This window comes from Trachurus japonicus, chromosome 15 (assembly GCF_045865225.1).
Source record: "Trachurus japonicus isolate A0001 chromosome 15, Traja_1.0".
Classification (NCBI taxonomy): domain Eukaryota; kingdom Metazoa; phylum Chordata; class Actinopteri; order Carangiformes; family Carangidae; genus Trachurus; species Trachurus japonicus.
In genome coordinates, this window is record NC_140921.1 from 13,574,686 (window position 1) to 13,598,752 (window position 24,067).

At 40.7% G+C, this 24,067-nt stretch overlaps 1 protein-coding gene across 1 annotated transcript in view; it reads right to left on the reverse strand.

The window, feature by feature from the left end:
* chrm3a (cholinergic receptor, muscarinic 3a) overlaps positions 1-24,067 on the reverse strand; it is a 77,776-nt gene that overhangs the window by 46,804 nt on the left and 6,905 nt on the right. The window contains exon 2 of the mRNA XM_085799772.1: positions 7,149-7,263. The gene's annotated coding sequence lies outside the window, so the exon portion shown is untranslated. The remainder of the gene's footprint in view (positions 1-7,148; positions 7,264-24,067) is intronic.

The following is a 24,067-nucleotide window of genomic DNA, read 5'->3' on the forward strand; positions in this document are numbered from 1 at the left end:
TCATTTCAGCACTGGTTTAGAAAAGAAACAGACTTAAAGCCTAAAAACACAAAGACTAAATGGCAAAATATTTCTTTTTCCCCCCTCAAGAAAATAAGCCGCAGCCTAACAGAGTATGACATCAACTTGTGCTGCCTTGTCCAACTCACAAACTATTAGTGCTAAAAGCACTAACTGCTGGTGTGATGGAGTCATCCTGTGCTAATAAAATTTAATTAAGTGTTGTTTTAAAACACTTTTGTGTGTTTTCCAGAGCTGTGACCAATTTGTATTTGTCCCTTTTGTACTTAAGAGAATATGTAATATCCTGTAAGACTATAAAGTTTGTGAAATGAGTTTACACTCAAATTGAATTATGTTGTTAGGAACCTATATGATAAAGGTAGATCCAGATTGTAAATGTAATGTATTTTGGCTTTGAGGCCTAACAGTAAAGAAATATTTAATATTGTGTGAATAAAACTCATAAAAGCCAACAGCCAACAAAGAGCCACTGTGTACAATGCCTCCATTAAAATTCCTTGAGTGTCTTGAGGGAGGTGATATTGTATAGGTTTTGTTAAATATTGCAAACATGCACAGAGGTTAGACTACATTACATGCTGTGTCTGAAAAACATGTCCACCGGGTGATGGAGGAGCTGCATGAATCGAAAGCCACTGCATATAAAAAATATATTTATGCCACAGGAGAAAAAGCTGTAGAGATACATCTGGACATTGTCTCCAGCAGGTATGGGACTGCATGTTCCAGCAGCTGAAAGGAAAGATAATAAAACCAGGGAATTTTGTAGAGGAAAGAAAAAGCAAAAAAAAAAGAGAGAGGAAGCTGAAAGTAGAAAGGAAATTAAAAGTAGCAAAAGTTTTGTTGCTCCTCACAACAGGTTCTGAGAGGCTGAAGTACACATTTTCCAATTTGTCTTTCACTGTCGGCGCGCTGTGAGGAAATGGATGAAATAATCGGAACATTAAAGTGGGTAGTGGCAGTGGAAAAGGCTGATAGGGCAGCTGTGCCTCACTTCTACAGTGTGAACTAAACTGCTCCCATACACCAACTGAACACCACTTGACCCACAGATGGAAGCTGAAAACATATTCACAGTGAAGACGTGGCAAGCAGAAGCCACTCCAACATCATTAGAGTTTAGGGAGAAAAAAAAGGCTTAGGAAGGTGCAGCTGTGGATGAGAAAGATAATTTCTAGAAGATAAGGCCGACGTTGAAGGATACTGAGGGCACAAAGTTTATATACTGGAGCTCACGATTCTTAAGATAAAGGTCTGCTGATAAGAGTTGGTATGTTCATTTTTCTAATGCAGTCAAAGGAAGTACAGGAGATTAAAAAATATCTAAGTTAAAGAAGTTGGCGAGGTTAGGAGACGGTTCAGAGTCCTGTGGAGTAATATCGGTTTTCAGCTGCTTTTATCAAAGTCCAGACAGTTCACAAAGGTAAGAGTATGGGTTTAGAGCAAACAGTGCCAACAGGGGGATAATGACATTTAAAAGAAGCTCCTGGAAGGCACAATAAGTGGCCAGACATTATAGGACAGGTGCAGCAAAGTTCTCGAAGATAAACGGCGAATGGAGGGCAAACTTCCCACAGCCGGAGAACTCCATCACAGAAAAAGACAGATTGCTGTGGAGCAAACATATTGACTGAAAGAGGCAGCAATTTGAGCGAAAGCTGCCTTTGGACAAAGCAGTCGGTGGATGAGCTGGTAAAGTGCAGGAGAGAGACTTGGCTAAAGGGTTGTGCAATATGGCGGGAAACCAATTTAGACTCATTAGGTGCAACATATTATGTGCCATCATCAACCCAAACCACACAGGAGTGAGCGAGAGGGGAAAAGAGAATATGGAAAACAGCAACACAAATAATATCCTGGAGTTATTGCTACATATCAAAAATACCAGCTGCATCAAATCAATACAATAGAAACTCACAAGGTTTTTGCTATAAACTGTAAACGGGCCAAATTCTTGTGTTTTGTGGGAAGATAATGACAAAAATGTGTGTGCTTGTGTGTGTTAAAAGGATAAAACACAAAGTTTCATCACAGCACATTACAGAAGTTTATCATGCAGCAGAGTATCTATAGCTCACTTCAATGACAAAGCATTCAGTCTTAACATGACAGCACCTCAAGGCTCTTGAATCAAGAATAAAGCGTCAACAGGAACAGCATCTGCACCGTGGAGAGCTGTGGTACCTTCCCTTTCCTTAACACCCATTATTTCATCAATCTGTGCCCAGAGGCTTCACAAGGCCAGACTCCATCTCAGCAACACCACGGCTGTCCCCTCAAGCAGCTAAGACATAGGACACACACATAAGAGCCACACAAGAGCTCTGCACGGACAAAAATCAGCCTGGAAAGGACAGGACATTTGGAGAACACAGGAGATTTCTGGCTACATATAATACTGTACATATGTGTGACTTGATGCATGTTTTTTTTATTTTTTAGTGATGTCCAACCTGTTTGCAGTTTCCACTGTGCAACAGGTGGACAGTCAAAAGCAAAATGTCCCATGACGATCAGCATCATCTCTGGCTTCTTTTTAAAATGATCACTTCTCACCGACCCAAACCACATTCTTCATTTTGACCCATTATGTGCAGTTTTCAAGAGTTTTCTATTTTTGCCTCATTAAAACAACTATAAAACAATTGCAAACAGACAGTTTAATTAAAAATGACAAGAGAACAACAGAGTTGTTGCACAAAAAATGAACAGCAGCCAACTGATTTAATGAAGACGCACATTCACACACACACATACAGTACACTGTGACAGCAAAGAGTAGAGGTTAAGAAAACAAGTCAATTTGCATCTATTTCTGCAACGTTTTGCACAAGCAGCAAATGTCTCAAAAGTCGTAATTGGTAAAAACTGTACTTGAACAGAAATAGTGAGAGGAGCTGTCAGCGTCCTGTCCAGACCTTCCTGTCTCAACAGATCCAAATAAACGCTCAATATTTACATCTTAGTTAAACCAAAGCTGTTCAGAAACTATAGGTGTTGTGCATTTTGCACAACATAGAATAAAACGGTTTTGTCTAACCTGCTACACTATTTTTTTTAACCTAATTTAGTGCTGGATGTGCTGCTGTGTTATGTAACTACAGTATGAAAACATCATTTTGGAGCTGATGCTGAATATTAAATGGCTTAGATCAGAATTTGGGTGAAAAAACAAAAACGTGATTAGTGTGCTCCTAGAAAACACACATCGCTGACAACAGCTCACACACTTAGGATCCACATCTGGCACAGCAGAATAGTCCTGAAGGAGGCTGAAAACAAACACAGCACTGTTTTAAAAAAATGTATAATCTCCCTACAGTTTCATCAAAACATTGTGTGGACATTAAGGACTTGAGCAGAGTCTGCTTAAGTTTAAATATGCATGTGTGCATCGGCGTGTAATGGAGTTGTTAGATGGGAGATTTCCTAACTTAGCAAAAGATTACTCTGTAATTACAACTCTGAGCCCGGGAGAACCACAGCTGAATACCAGATAGATTTTTATGATGTTTGAAGTACTGTAACGCTTCCTACAGTAATGAAGTCCCACTGGACCGGTTCCCTTCACTGTAACTCACCTTTTGGTCTCACAATCACTCCCTCAGTTCCTCTATGACAAACACGGCTACGATAGCCAGCAAGAAACTGACTGTAACACGGGATGACGGGAGAATTATAGCTTGTGGCTTTGAAAAGTGGAGTAAATGCATTCTTTATGTAGTTATGCAGTTTTGATTAAATGATATGGAAATCCTATGGAAATGAGGAAGTGCTCCCTCACTCTCACACACACAACTACAGGACAAGATGTTGTCGAAGGATTTCGGAGCTCAGCACTTGTTTTCTCGACTGAAAGATGCATTTTTGCATCCGTGCAGGACTTCTGATAAAGATTCAATAAAGAGAACATTTCATGTAATTATTGTAATTTCTCTGCATCACCTAGACTTCACTGAGCAACAAATTAGACCTGGGGAAATGTCCTATAGTTCCTGAATCATCAATAATAAACGTCCATGCTTGAAAAGATTTCTTCACTGACCTCTTCAATTTCAGGTTTCGCTTGAACAACGTTCCTTGATGCATTTCAAACCTTAAATCAATGATTATAATCTGCCTCTAACATGCTCAATGTCCAATAAAATCTAACTCTGCCACCATGGATGACACAGATAAAACATGGGGCAAAGACATTACTTTGGACAGGTAATCACATTCTAAGAAATGAGATGACAGAAATGGTTTATCTGTGGATTCCTACACTCACACCCCAACGTGCTCATCCATGTCTCTTGTATAACCACGTCTGTGCCTCCTGTTACTGCAAACCCAAATTAAATGCACACTGACTGAATTCTATCCAACGCTCGAGTGCTTTTAACCACTCCTGCTGTTGTACCCACGCTCGGCGATACGCTGGGAGACAAAATGCAAACCCACTGAACTCTGTACGGAGCACCGACATTGACACACTACTTATGCACTATTTACTCCATGACAAATTAGCCTTGCCATTGGCCAGTTGATGAAAATTATTATATATTTTTTTTATGTTTTGCTTGATTTTAATGTTTTCTTGTGTTAGTTTCACTTACAGAGATTGCATTGATTATTGCCCGAGGTTGTCTGCTCTCAAATGAATGCACGTCCGCTATCAATCATCCCTCCATTCACTTCAGTGTAAGACCTGATTTCCATAAACAGGCGCTCTAGCCAAAGGCGACTTCATTCAATACTAAGTTTTCAACAACAAGTTTTGAAGCATGATACACCATGTAGGTAGTTCTATCACACAAAATCAGCCACTTGTGCCCAGGGGATGAATTCCATTACTTTCAAACAAGGTTAGCGTCATTGCTGTTGGCAGGTGTTTTCTTTTGTACAAAAAAACAAAGAAATGTGGGAAAAAAAGCCTTTTAAATGTGGTCAGAACAACGTGTAAACTAACTGTTTTGAGGCAAGTTTGAGGGCAAGGTTAATAAATAAAATATAACACACACTATTTAAATAAAAAAAAGTTACTATTTTCCCAGCAGATGAAACCGACTGTCGAGATCTGCTGCAAGGTTACCATTTTTGTCACAGTAGAAAATGAATCATAGAAATCCCAGAATATCTGCTGTCAGGTCACAAGTAGCAATTCAGCCTATAAAACCAAAACTGTAGCCTTTCCAATTGTGTAGCTAAAACACACACACACACACACAATTTCACACATCTATTTCAGACACTCGTGAACTGACAGTCTCTCCTGCAGCGCTAATACTTTGCCTTGAGTTTTATTTCTAGGGTTCTTATTATGAATCAAACCTCTTGTTTCAATTAAACCAAACATGTGCTGTGTTTTGTTTCTCTGAGCCTCTAATCACACCACACATTTCATTTATTATTACTGGTAGTAGTAAGAGGAGGAGTCGTGGCATTGCTGTTTGGGTATTGAGGTTGTTGTTGTCAGGTTATCAACATTATGTTTGTTTATTTGTTCGGTCTTGTGCGTGCTGATATTTAGTTTCCACAGGTACCGGTAATAACTAACAGATGGTTTGCACTGACCGCTCAGGACTGCTGCCCTATATGGGCCTTCACTTATGCTAATAGCGAACTGCCAGGAATGTGCATCCAAATTAGGATCAAACATGATTCATCAACATCTTTACGTTGCTGCCTACAGAGGTTTGGTTTATTCTCATTCAGAAAATACTTTTTTTTTTTTAAAGAGTCAGATGATTCTGTGTATTTAAGCCCATCAACTGTTTCACTGATCCTACTACTGTATAAAGTATAGCCTGTGCAGCCAAAGCCTATTACTTTTAAATCCTCTGTGTCATATGTGCAGTTGTGTCAAATGTTGCCAAAAACTATTAGAAGCATAAAAGTGAGACACACACACCACATGACATTTTCCCTGATTATGATTTTAAAATGTCATTCTAGTCTATTTTCACACTTAATCCACTTTGCTGCCAGAAACACTCACTACAGTCAAGTATGTGTTAATCCACAGCTGAAAGTAGTCCCCTGTCAAATTCACCATTGAGACTTAAAGTTTACTACAAGTTATCGACCTGACACAGCAGATGGTTTGTTATGCAGGAACCATCTGGGAAGGTTTTGTGAGAGTTTGGAAAAGGGAAAAGGGTAGGCACTCTAACAAAAACATATTTGGCAGGTGATTGGATGAACCATCTGTCGATAATCGACTGTCACCGGCTAATTTCAACCAATCAGATTCTTTTTTCACCACTACGGGAGTTAGTCAGAAAAACAAACTCTTACCATTTAGGGGGGAAAAGCGAAAACATGTGTTAGATTGAGATAAACCTTCAGAGCCGCTTTCTGCTCCTCTTTCAAAAAATAAAGAAATCTTCTCCATTCCTGATATAACCACAACACAAATGTTAAACCTCATCTTTGCTAATCTTTTTAGCAGGCAAATTTATTTTCATCAAACATCAAATAATTTTTTTGAAATTTCCTGAGCATTTTTGTAAAGATTAACTCTTCGGGAGGAAGGAATGTGTTTGGGGCCAAGTGCCACAGACAGGGGAGTGAAGTAAGGACAGATTGAGTCCTTTAAGAGGATTGGCTGACTTTGGCTAAAGAAAATATTAAAACATTTGTGAATGAGGTCATACACTATATCTGGCCTCAGCACGGCCATGTGATCGCTTTCTCAGTGCAGATATCAGAGTGGCTGCAGTTGAGACATTTCATCACGAAATGCAAACAAGGGACAAAGACTCAATCTTTAATGACTGATCAATACCAATCACCATATCTTTTCCCACACACATGCTCACTCACAAACACCCGTATAGGCACATGTGTGGAAATTGATCCTCTTGAAGGCTATTTCAGATAAAATATCGGCTCATGCTTTGGGAGATCAATGCTTTAGGAAGGAAAGAAAAAAAATCAACATTGAACTTTTTTTGGTCTCTCACAGGGAGCAGAGATTAAAGCAGATAAAAAAGACTTTGGGTAATGTGTTCTGTTTTAGAGGGCTTCATTTAAAATGTCTGACATGATGGCTTGGAGCAGCACATCCTGCCAAACGTTGACAAGGGGAGAAGAGATGGTGTCATTTGTGAGTATAAGGGATTCACTGACTCTTAACTCACCAAATGTTTTGGGGAGGCGAAGTGTCTGGAGGTCACCTTTCAGCGGAGTGCTTTTCGGTGTCCATGCTGTCTACTCGGGGTGCGCCGTCGTCCTCCCCCAGTTGGATCATGGCGTCTGAGAGGCAGACATGGGGGGCAAAGGAGGGGCAGAGCAGGGGAAGGAGAGGACAGGAGAGAATTAGTTAAAGAGGATGTGCCCAAATTAGGAAGTGGAACACCTATACCACACTGTTTCATTAAATATTTGAGTGGCAGGCTTCAACAGATGGGAGGGCCCAAAACGCTTTGTCACTATAATATGAGCTGAGATGACTGCTCTTGCCTCTCAAAGCGGAGCCAAATGTCCTCAGCGGACGGCTAATTTGTACATCATTTCATGCGTATCGCTGCCAAACAGCTCATATTGCTTTGTAATCTACCTCAACATCTGCAGTGGTGTCAAAATCTTTCTTTATGCTTTATTTATGCGATATGTTTTAATCAAGGGTCTACTGGAGTACCGTAGCTACCATTCCCCACTGGATAATATCTGTCAAAGGGAAGAATGGCATGTCTTCATGTCTAGGGAAGTGTTCATGCCTTATATAGTCTTGGTCTAGTAGAGTTGCCTGCTGCACATAGCTGTATCTGGCCAGGGGCTAAGGAAGCAGACCTTATGAGAGCTCATTAAAACAAGTCTTCAAGTCTTAAGAGACAAATATGAATGTACTACAAAAAAAAGAGCTTGTCATTAAAAATAATCAGAAGTACTGGAGCAGTTCCCAGACTGAAAAATATATTTATTAAAAACGGAAGTCATTGTTGGCCTGAATGGGTAAACGAAAAAAGGGCAAGAGAGTGGAGCGCGGTCAAAGCTGGGACTCGATACTCATATTCAAACAATTCATATAAACGCCTCCAGCGCTGTGAAACAAATGAGCCCACCACTCTGCTTTTCATGTTGCATTTACAAATTACACCTCAAAGGTCAATCGAGGGAGTTTTTCTCCTCTACAGGGAAGTTGCATGACATTTCTGGGCGAGCATGAGCGGCGACATCTTATTTTTTTATTTTTTTGTAGTAACGCTGACATTTTAAGTGGCTATGTGAAGACAAGAGTAAAGGCAGGTTCAAAATAAAAATCCACAACTGTTTCCTATAGTGTTTCATAAAAGGCACTCAAAGAAGACGACCTCACTTGGCCTATCTGCACCACATTTTGACTGAGTCTGGAGGGGTGTACTTAAGTGAGCCATAAAGAGAGGACTGAACGAGACAATTACCATTTTCAAGTTTCCACTTTAAATCTGTAACAAGACTTGATCTGAGTCTCAATTTGCATGAAATATCCCATGATTGAGGGGGCTTTTCCCACAATAATATGAAATAGTAATTATCCAGATAGAGAATATGAATGCACAATAGCTCATTATCAATCTGAACCAGAAATGTGTCATACAGTAGCCTACATGTGAAGGCCACTCCTCTAATGTAATAGATAAAAGGTCAAGTAATTATATAAGCTTTAGTTCTTAGTCTCACTGTGAATTACTCTGCAGCAGAAAGTCTTGAACTGTTCATTTTCCATAACGTAACAGTGAGGAATATGAGAAGAGAGTCGTGTTTAATTAGAAAACTTTTGTTAAATGTGAGAACGTGCACACATACACCAGGTATGTGGAAAGCAAAGGGACAAGTCATTAATCACCACAACGATTCCCTGCACTGAAAACAAAATGTGTGATATTTGTGTGCTGAAAGGCCGATCCTTCACTCGTTAGCAAGTTAACATTAGCTTTTTGTTAGTTGTTTCAGTTAGTTACATAATCCCTACACCTGGAAGTGTAACAATTGGTTTTATCCTCATCTCCAAATCTCCAAATGCATCTGTTAAACACTAGGCTGCATTTCAACTCGGTGCAACTGGTGCATGCACGACACAACAGTATAACACGCTGATTTCATGTGCATTAACCTCAGGCCAGCGGAGGGGACTTACAACTGCTGCACTTAGGTCTCTACAAAATCAGGAAAATCAGGAAAGGTCGGCCTCTGTAGATTAAACTAAACCACTGCAAATCTCACAGCACTTTCACTCCCAGTCCCACCTCTGTCTTCTTCCTAAATGGGATCCCCTTATCTCATCCAGCTGCAGTCCAATGTAAATCTTCTAGCAGAGCCCTTCAAATTTATTGGCCAGAAATACATTGATATCACCTTTCACTGACTGTTTATCCTTCCCCCATGAGTGAGGCACAGCGAGAACAACCACACAGACCCTTAAAAAACTGCCCTTGATTAATGTGTTTCGGGATTTACAAGCAAAATACCCGGTGTCAGGATGATTTAAGAGCTGGGAAACCTGTTGGGGCATGATAAAAATGGGGCTACAACTTCATTGAATGTTTAGGTAAAAGAAAAAGAACGTTTACCGAGCCTCCTTCTGATATTAAATATGAAACAACATCTTCACCTTGCAGCAAATATTTCATCCGGCTGTGGTAAATGCTACAAATGACTGAGTGTCTAATCACCTGCTTGTAGGGGCTGCACAAGAGCCTGCGCGCCTCACTGAGTGTCTTACAAATGGCTCCTTCTTATTTTGTTTTTGATGAAGTGATACTGTGGAGGAGTGTATATTGTCTCCAGCTGTAACACTGCATACAGGAATGTGTAAGAGCAAGGCTGTGTGTGTGTCTGTGTGTGTGTGACATAGAGAGGCAAAGAGACATGCAAAGAGACAGACGGAGGGAAAAGTGTGTGTTTCTTATGGCTGAAGCACAGTTGAGATTCAGCCAAGGTCATCCTCTTATTTCTGACATACATGGAGCCAGACTGAGCCTCTCACTTGGACGCTCTCCATCTGCTACCACTGATAAGACCGGCTACTTCATGTGCAGCAGACACACACACATACATATACACACTGCTGCGATGTATTGTGTGGATATCATGTGATTAAACCACAAGATTCTCCTGTATCAGAATATTCTCACACGTACATGTCTTTAAAAAAATCTGGAGAAGAGCTTCAGTGTTTAGTTTGGGTGTCATGTTACATCAGATCTACCAGAGAACTATACACATTTTTTATATTTGTGTTTTTTCTAATATGTAGTCTAATGATGTGCTGTGGTAAAAAGTAAAGGTCAACCTACTGTAAAGCACAAGAAGCATATTGCTCACCGTCACACCTACTGCTCAATTATTCCTGCTAAAGGACCTTTCCAGCCACAAAGGTGGACAGGGATATTCTGTTAATTGGTTTATGCATGTCAGCCAGGAAATTCAACTGCAGGCTATCAAAGAGGCCTGAAGAGCTTAACCCAGGACAGACCTTAACCAGACGCCGGTGTGGACTGCCAGTCCAGTCCACATGTTTTCCTTCAGTGTCTACTGAGGCCGATGGAAATTGGGAGAGAGGTTAGTAGGTGTAAATGCACCTCGCTGACCAGCAGGTCTGCCCGGCTTTCTCCTGATCAGCACTCAGGCACCACGCTGCAAGCTAAAGCTTCCGTTAAAATTATTTATGAGAAAAAGCAAAAGGATATTTTTCCGGGTATGTCAGGGTGAACACATTTGAGTTTTTCCGAGAGCCTGCTGTTCAGCGATACTCATCGAGAGTCACATTAATTCAGGAGAACTAGGGCTTGCGGTTAAGGACACCAGCTCTGACAGAACAGAAAGAGAAATATGGGACATTATAAAAATACTTTATGGGTGTGACATTAGTGTTTGATCAGATTAGATCGGCACCATGTTGGCGCCAAATCCATGATGATGGTAAAAGACATTGTTTAAGAAAGTAGCAATAAAGTAATGATGACTTTTATTTGCTGATGTGGGTGGATGGTTTGTTTTTACATGCAATTAAAATACAATGATACTCTGTACTCTGTATGCAGATTACAGTCAATTGTCTGCACATGTGTAAATTGTGTATTGTGTATTTTCACACTAACAGAAGCCAGTTTCCAGGATCAATAAACCAGGGAGTTTGACAGCAGCCTGACCACAGGAACAGTGTTTTCTTCATTAAACTTTCACATCATTGAAATGAGTAAATTTGTGAGCCATCTGCTAAAACCCTGCTGTTTCTACTCGCACACACGAGCACACTCCCCCAGAGGTCTTGTAAAGGGCTATATTGAAAACTTCAAAACAAATGGCCAAACTCCAGGCAAGCTCCTGTGACGACGAGAGGTTCACAGACTGATCACCATAACTACAGCTGATGAGCTCAACATGCGATGCTTCCTGTTAAATGAGCCTTAGCTCATGGAGGTGGACCAATTGGCAGGAAATGAGACCAAATTGATTGGGAAACAGATGGAAGAGAAGCAGCCACTATGAAGCCCATGAGGCTATGAAGGAAGGGAAGAGGTGAAGAAGAGGATGAGACAGACGAAGCCCACGCGACACTGTGGAAAAACATGCCAGATAACATGAACTACAGGACATGGCTTTTATAGGATTAGAAGAAAAAATACTATTCTTCTTTTAAAGCAAAGAACCTTGACACTGAGATCTATATTCGTCTACTGTAAGAGTGGTGTACAGAGCAGAAAGAACAGTTTTGAACGGTGACATCCAGATCTGTGACACGTTTGAAAAAAGCTCAGTTTCATTGCATCTGTTCCAAGAAGTTAAAATATAAAGTGATCTTTAACACTGTTATTTTCTGAGTATTCTTATGCAATCTTTCCAAGAAACAAGACATGAGAAACACAGAGAGGCCTTGAAAATCTGCCAAAAGCGCCCGCTCACATTTGTTAGAAACTGTGGCTCGTCAGCGAAGATATTTCTACTCGTCACAGATGATTTCAGGACAGATTCAAGATTCATTCAGTCTTTGTTTTCATATCAGCACTGATGGCAGAACAGGTCTCTGTGACCTCACAAAAAACAACAACTGCCTAGACAGTTGCCAAGCTCTTCAAAAGCACAATGTGTGATCCAAATATAAACACAAAGGTCACACTACCAGCACCATTCAAAAGGACGCTGCTACGCACTCTTAAACTGACAAATCTTTTAATATACTGTAACTCGAGGCGTCAGCTGATTAACATTCAGTAGTGTTGTCAGAGGTATGATTAAACAAACCTTTCATCTGGGATTCATACATGAATTTGACTGAATTCTGGCTAAAATATTATGAATTTTGCTTTTAAAGTGGTTGAATTTGTCCACTACCAGCACTATGGAGGAAAAACTTTACAACTTGGTCCCCGGTTTCTTTGTACCATGCATGCATAAGAGAACAAACATGCTCACATGCAAGATTAACGCTGCAAGTCCACAACAACAGGGAAGATGAGGACTGAATCCCGGCAAGCATAATGTAGATGTAAAATATGCAGGATTAAACCTACCAAAAAAACTGCTTTGCACAGGAAACGGTCAAAGTTACTTTGAATTTTCTCTGGCCTTTGCTTCCAGGTTTTTTTTTTTATTTTTTAGCAGAGTTGCATGTGGTGCTTACAGCTCTGAGAACAGTGACGTTGTAGTGCCTGTAATGCCAACATTGAAATAATAGCTGATTGTGGACGCAATAAACGGCTGTGGACAGGCACTAGAATACCTGCTGGGTTGACACAACATCTCCACTGAATGGCCACTCAGATAAAAAACCTTTTGTCATCTGGGCAAATGACTCATGGCCACATTAATGAATCTCTCATGTTGAAGTAGGCTGCGCAAACATGCACACACACAGCCACACACACACACACACACGCTGCACCGTTTGTCTGGCCGCCTTCACCCTGTCCAGGTCAGTGGATTACAATCAATCTTGTAGGTCCAAATGTGAGAGCTTCATATATAACAGTCTATATTGTGTGTAAGGGTACAGCAGAAATCTGAAAATATCCCCATTTCATCTCCGAAGCAGTGAAGTAGAAACGTTGAGGCTGAGTATGTTAGGCTATTATATAGTTGGATCACTTTCTCTCCCACTAGAATCACTGTTATTATACACTCTTCAAGAAGTAGGGTATTACATGAAGAGCGCTACTGTATATGAGAAATATGAAAGACAAGAAAACAGGATTTGTTTTTGAACCTCGGTTAACTGATATCTGGAATTTGCCACTTCACTGAATTACCTCCAACTCCAAGTAAAAGTCTCAGTACGACAGCACACTTCATGACACACCGCTGAGTTTGGATGCGCCGTCTATCCCCACGTCTGGCGCCATTAACAGCCTATTGATCCTAGTGAGGCAGACACTGTGACAGATAATGACAGCTCTGAGTCGAGCCATGTCAAATTACAGTCAAACGTATTCAAATAAATTGCTTTAAATAAGCAGGTTGTTCACAAAGTGCAAAGAGCATGAGTTGTCAGTGGGGTGGGGGGGTAAGACTCGACCGGGGTTGAGGGTAGTTATCGGCCCAGAGTGTGAATTAAAAATCCAGAGCGCGTTCTCCACATCATTAACCCTTCAGAGCTCCACTGACCTTAGATGTTCATTTGATCTCATCATGTTTGGTGAGGGTGGAAGTGGAATGGGTTGCGAGTGCGGAGGCGCCCCTTTGATGTTGTAATACAAAATTTCTTTTATCTCTCGTGGAGCGTTTGAGACCGGGCCGGCTGTCCAAAAACTCAATTAGAGCTACTCCGAACGGGAGCCGACAGAATAAGAGGAGGCGTGAGGCACAGAGGTGTAATCAGCACAGGGTGTTAAAAAAAAAACAACAACAAAAAACATAAATGCAACTATTAGGACAAATGGGCACCACAAACTGAGCAACACAAACAAAAAAGAACAGATTTTCATGTTGAAATCTGTTCTTTTTAACAACAGGGGAGGAATCATGGAAAAGAAGGAGAAGGAGAAAAGAAACAAACAGTAGTTGCACCAGCGCTGTGTCTGGTAACAAGATGACCGAATAACAACCAAATTTCTGTTTATGAGTTGCCCTGAACGTGTGATATCCAGCTGGTGCACAAACAGGCCTCTCACTGAAGTCCATGTTAATCTTTAGTATTGTGTTTGATGGATAATCGAAGACAGCTTGCTTGACAAATGATGTGTGTCCTTGCTACACACGGTGAAGTTCCTCAGCCCATTTAGCCATGCAGTCACCATCCAAGGGCTTCATCACCACAAATACCACTAAAGTAGCATGAAAGAATTCAGATTCCCGAAAGCTCAAAGCTCTTAGCGTGTCCACTCAGCCAAAACTGTGTGGGTTGTTTTGTGCCCGCACTACGTAGCAACTTGTACCCTAAGAAACAAGGCGGAAAGAAAAGAGAGAAGGTGGGAAAGAAGAAGCAGAAGAACGGAGGAGTAGAAAGGAAGACGAGGTGGAATATGTGTGCACTCGTGTGCATGAACACGACTGGCAGACCCCCCCCTGCATTCTTTCATGACTGTGAAAAGATGCACTGCAGCTTAGGTGTAGAGGGGAGGAGGAGGGGAGGAGGAGGGGAGGAGGGGAGGAGGTGAGGAGGAAAAGAAGCAGAAGCATGGCTTTTTACATTAGGCCTTTCATCTCTCTCCTGCCATCGGTCATCAGAAATGGGAGAACGCCGACTCCCAAACACCGCGCGCCGTTCCAATTCCATTTAGCTCAGGACTTGGTTGAGATGTGAAAGAATGATCAAATAAAATAAAGCAGGCTGTATTACAATGTCCCAAAAGGAGCAAAAAAAACTAAATTATTCATCCACAAAGGAATGTAACTGCATTGTCCCACTGCCAGGACCAACAAAAGAATATCCTAGGTTTTCACATAAAGATGGTCTTCCATCAGGCGAAAGCTATTTCCAACCTTCATCTCAAAAGTCTGCTAATAGTCATAAAATACTTCCTGTGAACTGAAAAATCTAGGCTAAAGGTCAACGCTAACAGCTTTCAGGAGGACAAATTTATTATGAAGTCTTGGTTTCTCAAATCAGAGAACATTGTATGACTCACAAACAAACACACAGATGAAGACAGAGACTTTTCTCACACATTAATAAGACTCTGTGTATTTTTTAATATGTTGTGGCCTTAACGCGACTTGTATGATGCTGAGAAATGTTTGTGTTTTCAAGATACTGTTTGGACGGAATCGTAAGTTCAGTAGTGTTGTGCTAACTCGCCTTCAGAAATCACGGGAACGACGTCTCTGGCTCATTTGTTTGGCTTTTTTGCGAGTTATTTGTCTAGTTTGACCTTTGGGTGCTCTACAAACAGTAAGTCATAAACAGTGAGGGGCAGGAGGACCAGGATCTTCACTGAGAGATTGAAAAATGAGAAATGATGGAAAAGAGATCGGAGCTGTATCAGTGCAGCATTTTTAAAGAGAAAGTACAACAGTCATACTGGTAATTGTGTAGAGCAGAAACAGAAATAAGCGTCACAATCAAAAACTGCAAAACACACACGGCTTCCCCGTAATCCTGGAAACTAAAGCACAGGGCCATATCCTAACTCACGACGGCAGAAAAAAAAAAGACAGCAAGCAGGTGTTTCTTGTTTCTTTCCAAAAAAGCAGTGGTGATCCAGGGGTTATTACCAATTAGACCGGCTGTGTCACTATGTATGTGTGACTGGGGAGGAGGAGGGGAGGCGGGGGGCCAACAGCTGAGCCTCTGCCACATGAGGTGACAAAATGACATAGAGAAAGACAAGGAGCAGCATTTTTATTGGAAAAGAAAATCCTCAGGACCACAAAATGGAAAACAGGAGGGTGACGAGGACAGGAAAGATTTAGAAACCTGGGCCTTGCAACAGTTGAAAATGAAATCAAGCAATACTTTTAGAAAACAAGAGTAGGCTACCCGTGGACCTGTGTTCAACAGAGCAGTCGTTTCCACAAATTAGACATTTGCTCTGATTCAAAAATGTGTCGCCACACTGTTGAAATTAACTTTGATCTTTATAGAAAATGAGCTAAATCATTTGAAGGTTTTTGTCAGTCTGTGATTGATTTCATTTTGCAGCTGCATTGTCCGGTGGGATACCAATGACCTTAACTGTGGGAGATAATTTATTATCCGGTGAAGAAATAATGATGTTGAGGCACAAGCTAATGTCTCCACAACAACTACACTGATTTCAACAGGTCACTAATGAGAGTTTTTTGTGGTTAGCAACCCAGACTAATTAAAACACAGACACTATTATCATTTAATTCCTCTACAACAGAGACTCCCACACTTTTTTGTCTGACACGACATCTTCATCACCACCTGTCATGTTCCAAATTCATTTAAACTGGTAGTTACTTTATTGGTATCATAAAATTGGATTTTGTTACAAAAAACTTCTCAGTTTGAAAACTTAACTAATAAATCTTAAGGTGACCTCTGCATTGGCACCATTTATCTTTAACCTTTAGCTAACTATGTCACCTGTTTTAAATCTATCAAATGCAGCCAACTGTTTCAACCACTCATCCATCACCTAATAACTAACGACGACCATTCATTTATCATGTTAACCAACTATTCAACCATGTGTTCATTGGTTTTGATGAGAACTAACCCTTTAGTAAACTGTTCAGATTGTATTACCCACTATCTAACTTGTTACAACTATCTCTTGATTGCATCTGTGTGAATATAATTATTTAAAACCATAATTTCTGTTTTTTCAAATTAGTTTGGGCTTCTTGAGTACCGGTACCACTGGTTGGGAACCACTGAGTGATAATACTGTACGTAGTCTTTCTTGGGCTTGTGAGGGTATTTTTCTTTTAAAGAAAAAAAAGGTAATAAGCACTGATAGAAATGCTGTAGCACCCACTGTTGTTGTTCAAAGTCTGAAAGTACCTGAAGCACTGATTATCAGGAGGTTGGGGAATAAAGCGAGACAATAAAATTATAAAAATGCAAAACACAATCAAAACAATATGCATCAGGGAGCGCAGCGTAACAGCCTTATTAGAAAGCATCCATTCTCTGAACACATAAAGGCCTTCATAGTTTTCTGTGCGGAGCAAAACAAATACAGACAGACTCATGCTCCCGTAACTTCTTTGTTTCTTCTGTGCTCCGCTGGATGAAGAGTTAATTTCTGCTCACAGTCACTAAGGGCTGCAAGTGACAGCAGTGAATTAATGATTCATTACGCCCAGTGTAAGCAAATAGCGAGCCGATGATGGAGGAAAATGGATTCGCACACATCCAACGCCAAGCATGACATCTTTGCAGCTATTAAAAAATATTCAGAAATCCACGTAGAAGAAGGATTTAAAAGAAAGGCTGGTTTGTAAAACCGCAGGACTTCAAAAAGAAAAAAAAAGCCAAATGCATTGTTCAGTTCCTCTGATTTTTTTTTTGAAAGCTACTTCTGAAGATATCTGACACCCAAACACATCAACATTCATAATCATTCATTATAAATGTTATATTTTCCTTTCCCAGCCGGCGGCTCCTAAATTACTTTCCCATTTGCTTTTCATTCAGGTCAGTCACTCGAGTCCTCACCACATCTTAGCCTCAAAAAATATCTGGAGGTACAAGACCAAGGACGACTGCAAAAAAGTTAGGACTCTGTTGAGTCTGTTCGTCTGTTGCTTGATGCTGGAGAGAGGACAACATGAAAATTTGATAGACCATGTCAAAAATATTTCTGCAGTTTGGGATTATTAATGCAGAGAAAACTGCACAGCTACAGAACGTGTCGTACATGCACAATCTATTAAGAGACTACCGCCGGTTTTACTGATGGTGTGCTTTGAGATAGTTTGTCCCTAACATATCACATTATTTTTTTCTTATTTAGAACGTGTGGTATAGCTCCAATATGAAAGCTCTTTTATGGTACATATACAAATGCAAGTCTACAAACCTCTTAATCTCCTCTGTCCACGGATCACCTCAAGGCTGTGAATTCAGCCCGAGATGAGAGTATTGCTTCTCTAGTGTCTATTTTAGGGAGAGTGTTGTTCAAGTTCACAAATGTTATATCATCCCCTCCCTCCTACCTTTTCTCATTTCACCTGTCCTCTCCATCTCTGTCACAACCCAAAGGGATAGCAGGTGTGAATTATTAAATTAAGTACAATTCATGTTTAAATTGAGCAGTGGTAATATAGGACGCCGCTAGACTGTAAATCCCCACTGAACCTCTGGCTCAACACTTTATCTGACCTACGATTGCATGATAATGTATTGCAAATCTCAACATGTAAAAAATGTAAAATAACACATCAACAGATGCTACAATCCTTCAAACTCCAGAGACATGTAGTTTAAAATGGATGGTCTCACTCAGACAGGACTTATGAGAAAGTTAAATATGGAGCCACTGACGTCTGTAGGCCTTATGGTTGTACGCAGAACCATCTGCATATGTCACTCTGATGGATGAGGGGGGGCGGGCAGAGATCCAATGACCTCGCTGTTCAAACAAGCCTTGTGTTAGGTTGGGTCCTGTCCTGTCACCTCCGTTGACTGATGGTCGCATCGAAGGCAAACATGCCCATGCAATCACAACGACAAGGCTACGATATTAGGGGTGGGGGACAATCAATGTGTGTACATGCGTTTGTCTAGTATATCCATCAAGAAGAGAAGAGAAGAGGAGAGAGTAAATGTTGTGAGTGCTGCTGTGTACAAGACTAGTACTAAATCCAGCAGCACTCAGTGGTGAGTAAATACATTTGCTGCATATTAAGAGATGAGGGACCCTCTCATTTCATTCCCTAGCAGTCTTCAGAAGTATTTTACTATGAAGGAATTGATTTTCTCTCAGACATCCAGACCTCCAAAGGCTGCAGAAGTCACAACAGAGGTAAATCAAATAAGGAGCAGAGGGATTTACTTAAAAAGACCCCCCCCAAAAAGACGGACTTTCTAAAACCAGTGTGGAATAATTAAAACTTCCACATTCAGTTCTTCACAGCAATCTGTTACCACACGACTGAAAATTAAACAATGGTGACCCAAAACATAATAATTATGTAGGTGTTAAACTGTTGCAGCTAAAATGAAGGAGAGGTAATGATGGTAAAACGACATAACTAAACTCAGAACGTGTACACTTTGGCAGTGGGGATGTGTTTGAATTTGTCACGCACAACAAAAGATAGGTGACAGCGGCTCCATGGGAAAAACGCCTGCCTCAGATGCAACCATCTGCACCACAATTTGTCCCTGAATGTTTTCATGGCTCTTCGAAACCATTTCGCAAAGCAACAAATTCATTCTTATTCATGTTCTCGGTCTTTTGTACACGCAGTCAAAGTAAGATTCAAGCGATTTGTTCAGGCAGAGCATTTCAGGGAGTTATACAGTACTTGTGCATTATTGTCATCACTCAGACACTGCTGCTTGTGTTGTACCTGTAAATATTTCCAGTCTGATCCACATTCACAGAACCATTGAGGAGATGGTCAGACAGACAGTAAACTAACAAACAAATCCCTGCAGAGGCTGTTTGACTGGTTTCAACTGTACAAGCAGAGTACTGCTTGAATCAGCACATCCTGCTTGTGACTTAAAGGGGAACTATGCAAGTCCGGTCGCTTTTCTGCTGTTTTGCTAACCCTCCTCCTGGCCATGTGCATTTCTTTACAACAAAGCCAGTGAGAAGCGACGTGTATCTGTCATAAGAGATTACGGGTTACGGGGCGCGTTTGTGTTGCAGTGCGCAGAGATGAGAGCTGAGACACCGGGGCGGCGGTGTTGAACTTGCAAGATTGGTTTTCGGGCCAAGAGACACTGGGTGGCAGAGAGCCTCAATTCTCCCTGTAACAAGTTACATGTCATTTATTAAACCATCACAATTACTCCAAAGCGGTTTAATTAAGGTAAAAATGTAGCATAGTTAAGCTAAAAATCCTGCATAGTTCCTCTTTAAAGAATCATCCAGTAAACAGCTGCACCTGAAACATCTGTGTAGACAATTTGTCCAGTTTAAAAAAATCCCATTTAAAACACAACAATGTTTCAAACTGTTTGACAAACTTCTCATTTCACCCTTCAGCAGCTCTTTGACATATTCCGCGGGGAGAGCAATACATTTTTGGTTTTCGACACCTGGCACTGAGAAGACTGAAAAAGAGTCAAAACATATGGGTTGAGGAATTTCATCTGTCTGGAGTCTCTGGGTCTCATCAGTATTCTTGCTCTACTGTTCAGTGACGAAGCATTTCACACAACAGCCAAGCAGCCCCGGTCCCAACTCAAGCAAGCCACTCGCAATTAAAACACAGAGATTTGGCAGTAATATGATTAACTTTCTTCACACTAGCACAAGATAGCGCTTGGAAACTAACCACAGAATTAAGAAGGAGCCCAAACACTGGATTGTGAACAATGTAAATAACCTCTGCCACATCCTGATTATGATATATGGCTAGCAAAGTGCTGTGCTCAAACTCACTGCCAAAGCTGAGATACAATAAAAGGGGTCATTACCAAACCAGGGAAATGACTCAGACTCTGTTTCACTGGCGTTCCAAAGAACCGTCCATCATTGTTATGTCATTATATCACCTCAGATCCTGATATGTAACGTACAAATAATAAACAGAGGGAGGCGGCAAAGAGGTCACAGGGTTATGCCGCTCCCCTGGTGGTTCTCAGCAGTTAAGGATTAAGCAGGATGTGACTGATGTAATGATAGGAGCTTAAGGAAAATGAGCCAGATGACTACAAACTCTAACGGTCTCTCCATGTCTGTGTTGAAAAAGAGATTCAATGAGATTAATTTAAAGCGCTTTAGTGAGACTAATCTGGATAGAAGAAAAAAAAGAGTGGTTAAACAAACATGAGCAGCTAAGAGGAAGGAGCAAAGAGGTGGCAGAGCCTGAGAGAGAACTTCAGGGGCTTACTCAGGGTCAGCGGCGTCATGTAGACTTTTAAATGAAACAGTGGATAGGGGCTGCAGCAATCAGTCCTGCCAGATCAAAGTCCTCTGTAACCACTCAGTGTATTTACTACTGTACATCCCAGAGCAGTGTAGGAAGTTTTAATTACTTAAAATCACTTTGTGCAGATTTACTATGTAGTTACTGTATAGTACTGTATCTGTTAATATCTTCTGATGCATAAGTTTTGAACAATCCTGGAAAAAACATTCTAGTTGCTTCCTGTCGGTTCATCTCAGCAGAAACTTCTGTAGTAATCTTATTTAAGATAGTGTCTGCTCCAGTATCCTACGTATTGACTGAGACGCTCATGATCCTCATAGTGTAAAAATCCCTCTGACTCCCACGATCCTCTGAACTGGTTAAACTACATCTTGTCTATTTGATGGATTGCCTATAATTAATGATATCCACATCACAATTCAAATATTAGTCTGCTAAACAAATAAAAAAATAAGAATATGGTCATATTCCTGTAGCATGTTGAAGTTAGTATTAAGCTAACCACACAGATATTAAAAATCAACACATGGTGCATATAACTTATGAAATTACTTGCATACAGTATATGCATGTGTTAATAATTGTGCATGTGGCAGTACATTACTTGATTCTAACTTTGTACAAGCAGCTGTACATTTAATTTTCATTTATATAATCAAACATGACACATTCCTCTAGTCTAATTAAAAATGTAATTTAGTGTGGATACATTAAACACTCATATAATATCTTTAAAAAGCCAGCACTGCCCATTGTGCACATGCTTGTGAAGGGGTGGTCCGAGGGGGCAGAGTAAAGGTTCACACACCATTTTTGTGCTAAAATGACTCCAAAACTCTGCAGTGCAACTTCCTAATCTGTATGAACACAACATCAGCTGTGCCTCTTCACCCTCCTCAGTGCAAGCAGGTTTGTTTTGAAGCGGCAAAATTCCCAAACTAAAACTGAGATGGTGCCTTACTTTGAGCCGCTGCCAGCTGCAGCTACTGCTCCAGAGTAAGAGTCCATAGTGTCCTTTGTCTTCCTTGTTTGCCACTTTCATTTGAAGAGATTTAAACTGAGCTCCATGCCAGGAATCCAAACTTTATAAATCAAGCTGATTTAACCATTGTATTTTCATGTTTACACTGTACATAACACTGACTAAATATTGATAAATAATAAGCTCCTGTAACTCCAGCATGTTGCCTGTATATGCAGTAAATTCATCCAGCTTGGGTTATGATTACATTTCAAAGAAACACAGTGGGTACCAAGCCAATAAACAGTTTCCTTTTTTTTCTACCAACATAACCCTGCCAAAAACTTTTGTATGGAGACATGCCAAGCAATTCCATCCATCCTCTCTTGCTTCTGGCCTGCTCTTCATCCCAAAGACACCGGTAGAGTTAATGTACTCTCGCTGTCTCGTCTCCCTCCCTCCCTCCCAAACCAAATCTTCCCATTTCTGTCATACCTCAGAGTCTGTGGAGCTGGGATTTGAAATTGAATCGCAGGCCACAGAAACACTTGCACAACTTTTCTTTCGCAAAGCCATTCGATAAAGCTCAATGTTAGTTCCTGCCTGGAGGGGGAGGGGGGAGGAGGGGTTTGCACAGTTGATAAGGACACACACAATAACAGATGACCAGTCTTAACACCTTCTCCACCGATTCACGTCATTGCACTCCTCTCTCAAAGTTTTCAGGCCATGCCAAGTTACACACATTCCTGTGATGGACTTAAGATTGTTATCACTTTGCTAAGTGGAAGTAATCCCTGAGGTGATGTTAAAGGTTTATGCCGCCCCATCAACAAAATAGGAGTGAAAATACCAGCAAGGGAAAAGCTACTGTAACATCCCGTGATCACGGAGGGCTGTGTTGACTCTACAGACTAAAAGAAACAATATATTTTATAAGGTGTGGCCCCCAGATGTTAAAGCTTTAATTCTTATTTCTGTTATTCAGCTTGTATAAACTGGTAACCAGGAAGCAGTTGGTTGACCAACACCTCAAACAGCTACAACAGTTCATAATAGAAAATGTTATCATATAAATAAAACTTCAGGACCTACTCTAGATTATTTTACCTACTGCTGATTCATATACTGTATATTCATTTTTTCCTCCACCATCATTACTGTGATACATATTTATTTTGCAGTTTCAGAATATATAGGGACATATAAAAAGATTTAATTGTAAACAGTCAAATCTCAAGGCTACATTTTTAATTTGGCTGATGAAGTACGAGGGATTCATTTCTCTACCATGCCTCCTGTCATTAGGCTGTTGTCTGCTGGTTACTATTAAGAAACACTTCAAACCCCCATGGGGACATCGTACACCTGCGTCCCTCTTGTCTAATTTTGTCTCAGCTTTCAACATGTCCAATAACAGCACACCACTGTACAGTACAGGAGCGACAATAAAGTATTGAACCAAACAATACTTAAGATGCAAACTGACAAGATAGGGAATTGGGGTAAAATTATTTCTGTTGCTTTGGACTCATGTAAATGTCAGCGGAGGATTTGATTCAGTGGCCTGGGGACTGTGGGTCTTGTTGGCTTAGATTAATTTTCCTCTACAGAGTTACAGAGTTTAGCCAGGGGGCCTGCTCTACATCTTGCCTTAGCCTAGGTACAAGTCCTACAACTCCCTGTCTGCCTCTGAAATGTCGATCAATCTGAAGAAAGGGGAGGACTTACAAAAAGGTGCTGGTTTGAACTACTTTACAAGACGCACCAAACTGTCGCTCTTACATCTGCTTCTGAAACTAGGAACATTACATTTCAAGTAGCACTGCCTATTTGACTTCACTTTGCACATGTCTTTCTAACTTTTGACACTCAGTGCGAAACTGGGCTGGCTATAATACACAAAAAGGCACAAAGCTATGCAGGAGACAACCTTCAAGCATCATTAAGACTCGAGCTAGAGCAAACAAACTTTGGTAAGACAGATGAATCACGTATAATGAAAACCAGCTGTGGAGGCAATTAACAGGTTCCACAACTGTAACATTAAAGAAACGATCAATATTTGATCCCCAACGCATGACTACAGCATCTGCTCAAACTCTTAGCAGCACAACTCTGTGAAAATAAAGGACAGATGTTTTGCAAGCAGCGAGG